Source organism: Colletes latitarsis, chromosome 8 (assembly GCF_051014445.1).
Source record: "Colletes latitarsis isolate SP2378_abdomen chromosome 8, iyColLati1, whole genome shotgun sequence".
Classification (NCBI taxonomy): domain Eukaryota; kingdom Metazoa; phylum Arthropoda; class Insecta; order Hymenoptera; family Colletidae; genus Colletes; species Colletes latitarsis.
In genome coordinates this window covers 26,049,031-26,054,578 of record NC_135141.1, presented here as the reverse complement: position 1 = coordinate 26,054,578, position 5,548 = coordinate 26,049,031, and positions in this window count along the sequence as shown.

Sequence of the window (5,548 nt, the reverse complement as noted above, 5' to 3'; positions counted from 1 at the left end):
AGAAGATAACCGTGCTTCGGTAAAAATGTTCGCGATCGAACGTAAAACAGCTTTGCGAAACGAAGTCTGTTGCACGATGTTCGACCAGCAACAAAATATCGAGCCAAAGCAATAATGTAAACGATATCTCTGGGAAATTCTGAATCGTAATTCGATGAATGCGAAAAATTCATGTTTAATCGATAAAAAAATGTAATGCAGATCGTTCATTTATTACGATGTATACGAATAGACCTTGCACCTTATGGACTGAAAGTGGCCCAATCTGACTGCCATACCGACCTGAAAATGCGGAGGTGATTTTAGCGTCCTCTTCTCATGGATGGCGGTCAGTTGAGAAACTATTCACTGAATTAGTATTGATGGACTGTGCAACTGTAGTGTGTGCATGAAGACATGTGAGTTGACTATACAGGGCTTGAAATTCATTTCTAAATCTGTTGGTAATGTTACAAATAGCACGAAAATGATAATGGGGGTTCGAGACCCCATAAAAATGGACCGAAAAAATACACTGGGTGAAAGATCTACTTGTATACCTCGTCTCTGACAATACTCTAGAATCTTTGATGAATCAATGAGAATCAAAACTAACCTAGCGAAGAAGAATAATGATCTATGCAAAGCGGATCGCAACCTAATTTGCTAATATTACTTAGTTTTTAATTAATAATTGCATTACCCAATTAAGAGTGATACGATTACTAATTAAATGCTAAATAATATTACCCAGGTCTCACCACGTGGAGGTTGCTGCGAATCGAGACCCACCCTAACCGATTCCCAACCACCCTTCATTAATAAAAATTTTCTGAAACAAAAGTGCAACCAATGAAAGATGCACAACCAACGAAGAGAGTTGAAAGAATTTTCAAAAGAATTTGTCTTCAAATAAAAATAACCTGCCTAACATAATGGTTAACCAAACACTTGCCTAACTATAAATCTAAATTCGTTTATTATATCAAGAAACAATTCTAAATTCGCAGCCATTAGCTCGGTGTCACCCACGAAGAATAACTTTTCTATCGTGGGTGACACCGATTACCAGGTCTCACCACGAGGAGGTTGCTGCGAGTGGAGACCCGAAAGGAGATAGATGGAATCCAAGTTCCATCGATCTCCCTTTTACATCCTTAGAAACTAGATTAGTCATGCCAAGTAATTATTTTGTTTAAAAGAGGGATGAAGCTAAATCGTAGGTGACGCGACGCGATACGACGCGATGCACCATGCAATAGTGCAAGGAACGAGAGACGCGAACCGAATAGCGAGGTCAAAAGGGTCAGCTCGTTGCCTCTTGGCAAGTCCGATCGAAGGGGAAGGGAATCGACGCACCCGACACAGGTTCCCCATTTCCCCCAAGCATCCTGTTGGGAGCCAACTGGACCCAACTCGGGATGTCTGACAGAGAGAGGGATCCTGAGTCGGGGCTACCGTAGACAGGAACAGTCCCTGATCCCCTCTGCGGCCGAAATACCCTTTCCCTTGGATCGTCTCACTAGAGGACGGCAACTGACCCTTCGGACCAGCTAATCGGCCGATCACTTGCTTTCTACATGGAAGCAGTGGTGATCGGAGGGGACGGGAGACGAGTGAAAGAGAAGCTACTTGTTACATAATTACTTGGCAGGACACGCGGCTACACTAGGGACTTAAGTCTAAATACCAAGTAATTATTTTGTTTAAAAAGGGATGAAGCTAAATTGTTGGAGACGCGACGCGACGCGATGCTGAACCGTGCAGCAGATCTTCGGATCGAATCGACACTACCCTTGGTAGATTGATTTCTATTTCTAGAAATCGATCTATCATTGGCAGGCGACTAGATCTTTCGGACAAACTGGACGGCCGATCACATGTTTCGTTCGACGAAACAGTGGTGACCGAAGCGAGAAACGAGAGAACGAGTCGAGAGAAGCTACTTGTTAAATAATTACTTGGCAATATTGGGAGACGCATACACTAGAGACTTAAAATTAACGTCGAAGCTAAAGTCTAGTCAAGTTGAAGCTAAAATTCGGACGATAGAAGGAAACAAAGTTCCTTGACTTAGTTGTACCAAGCAATTATTTTGTCTAAAAAGAGGGATGAAGCTAAATCGTGGGATACGCGACGCGACGCGACGCGATGCTGTACCGTACAGCGGATCCGAGGATCGAACCTACTGCCCTTGCTAACTCGATCTCAACAAGAAAACAGAGAACTGCAACTCCGAATCGAGGTCTCCATTTCTCCAACGCAACCCGCCGGGAGCCCGAAGGACCCGACTTAGGCTGTCTGACAAAGAGAGAGTACCTGAGACAGAGTCGACTTCCGCTGGAAGGTATGCGTTTCCGCAGAATACGGAAACTCCACACCTTCCAGCGAAGTGCCGTTTTCCCTCAATCAAGCTTACCAAGGGAAGGCGATTAGATCTTTCGGACCAGATACACGGCCGATCACATGTTTCAATCGATGAAACAGCGGTGACCGAAGCTAGGAACGAGGGAACGAGAGAACGAGAAGCTACTTATTGAATAATTGCTTGGTACGAGATAGAGAAATAATAAAGAAATCTTCGACGTTAATTTTAAGATTCGCGACGAAGCTTAAATCTAATCGACTTAGAATTAAATGTCCCTCGGCGGTTGTGGCGTACTCCCTCGATGTCCTTGCGATTAATCTAAATTTAAACTGAAATCAAAATTAATATTTATATTCGTGAGACATGGAAGGAAATTAAGCAACATATTACAAGAATTTAAGCTGAAACATAAAAATAAAAGTCTTATATTAATCAGTATCGTCGAAACAAACATGATATATGCATCGACCCAATGTTATAGATATCAAAACGAGCATTCGTAATAATGGAAGAAACTTGAATCGAGACCCAAAATGGAATCAACACCAAACAATCAAACGAAATGGAAGAATCAAACAATGTACCTCCACAGATTATTACGAGAATTCGAGAACAGAAACAAAGATGGACCAGAATTGAAAATCCAACGATGAAATCGAAGAGTGAAAATATCCAAGAATTAAACAAAAGATTTTAGCGAAATAGAACAAGAATAGAAATTTTATTCTATTTATTGACATCGAAATTCATAAAATAGTATGCAAACAAAAATGGTATATGATTCAACACAATCATGTCAATTCAAAAAATAAGGCAACGGAAGAAATAGAGGAGGAAAACCTAATAATCAGATAAAACCGGGCAATAAAACAACACTGAATTATGACCAAACAAATAAAATAAACTGGTCAGTTTTGTGATAATAATATAAATAAGTAAAGTGAGCTTACTACTTGTTGAGCATTAGTTACCATTACCAAGGAAGCAGCACCAGAGGTCCAGCTATAACATAAGAAACGATTCGTAATTTAGTTCCATAACGTTGAATTGGTATCAAACGACAAAATAGAAGTGGGGAGAGCAATTTTAAATAGTTCTTACCAGTGGTCATCACGGTCCGGCACTGGTCAGTAGTGGTCAGTAGTGGTCAGTAGTCGGATCTGCACTGGTCAGCACTGGTCAGTAGTGGTCAGTCCTGGTCAGTCCTGGTCACTCCTGGTCCCCAGTGGTCACCGCTCCTCGAATGGCCTGACTCAGACCCGCGAGACCCGTTCCCCCTGGATGCTCCAGGGGTACTGAAGAATTTGTCCAGCGATAGTCTTCGAGGGGGGAAGTCGAAGAGTGGGGAGACAATGTCAACGTGAAGAGTTAAGAACCGCTTGGTCTAGAGAACAATACTATTTCAATTGGTCCCACCTCTTGACCATTTCTGGATCTTTACTGGACCGCTGACCTTGATGTCCACCTCACTGTTGACCACCAGTGACCATAAGCTAGCCATTAATCGACCCATTAAAACCATTACGAAGATTAAAGCCTTCTTACGAGGATCCCCTTACAATTTGATGCATGATCTTTTTAACATTTTGTTACACTTTGGAGGAGAGTATCTTATGTTATAAGACACTCGTGGTACAGCGATAGCGTTCATTCCACTAACGATAGGTCTATTCTTTACCTCGGATTTCAGCTGTTTCGAAAGCAAGAAAGAAAGACTCACATTCGCCTTCTTTCTTGAATTCTCGAAGCTGTCCATGCGTAAATACATGTGAGTTGCGGTATACGTATCATTGAGATACATCCTTAGCTATTTTAATAATCTTAATCGATTGATTACTCCAATGAAATTAATCGATTAATGTCCAATTATGAACCATACAGCTTTCATTCCGTTAAAAAATAATAAAATTTCTGTAATTTAATTTTCTGCCTCACTTCCTCTTGTGTTCATTTCTAAATCTGTTGGTAACGTTGCCAGTGGCACGGAAATGGTAATGGGGTTCTAGAGCCCCAGAGAAACGGACCGAAAAAATACATTAGGTGAAAGGTCTACTCGTATACCTTGTCTGCGATAGAATGTCGTAATGATTTCTGCAATCGTGCATTGTATAGCAACAATGATCGTGACGTTTTGCGTTTCAGATAATTAACGCAGCGGTGTAGCTACTTTTGCTAATTCCCGAGCGAGGTCACCACCGGTAGCATAAACGACTATAAAACGTGCCAGAAAATCGTTCCATTTTTTTATAAATATCAAATAAAAAGTATTTCGATTTATATTTGGTAATGTACAAGAAAGAATGAATTATGGCCTCTATATCACGATGTTTGAAGATGCCAGAATACGTACAAATATTTTGTTTGGCCGAAATTAAAGATTATGTCGGCAAACTTTTACCATGGTATACACATGTATATGTACTATGCATGCAAACGATAAATTACGTTATTTTCGTAGTTTGAAAAGTATTTCTTACTCCGCCAGCTTCGTGATCGGTAATGATTAATAGACGGATAAGATTACTTTCCGTGTCTTTTTAACATTATAATTGACTTGAAAAACATACAGTAAGCTTATCGTGAGTCGTCACCACAAATATCGTAGATCAGAGAAAACCCGATACCCTTGTAACATCGGTGGTATTTTTCAAAACAGTGCATTCACATCTTAGTTATCTGCAATTGTAGATACCACGGTTACAAAAAATACATATGTAATTTCATACGAAACGTAAACACATAATACACAAATTGCATTTAAAACGCAATAAGTTTGAAAATCAAGGTTCGCTTATACGACATGCTTCGCAATATGTTTTGCTTGAAAGTACATAGTAATTAAACACAAGTAAACAAAATTTTTTATAATTTACAATCGATTTATTTCTTATCGGTTTTTGCGAAATCATGATTGCAAACATTTACACGATCAATCATTCGAATATAGTATCTTTATAGATGTATAGAATAGAAAACGAAAGGTGGAGGTTAACGTAAAGAAATAAGAATAAGTACATAGAACGAAGGCTAGGTGTAACCACATGCCGTTATAAACCTAACCTCTTTATGGATAGTATACAAAAAGTAGAAATTTATTGATATTGCTATATAACGTATATCGAAATAAAGGTGATTGAACAAACTTATTAACAATTATTAAACATTAGAAAAATTATAAATATATAATATTAATATCTTGAA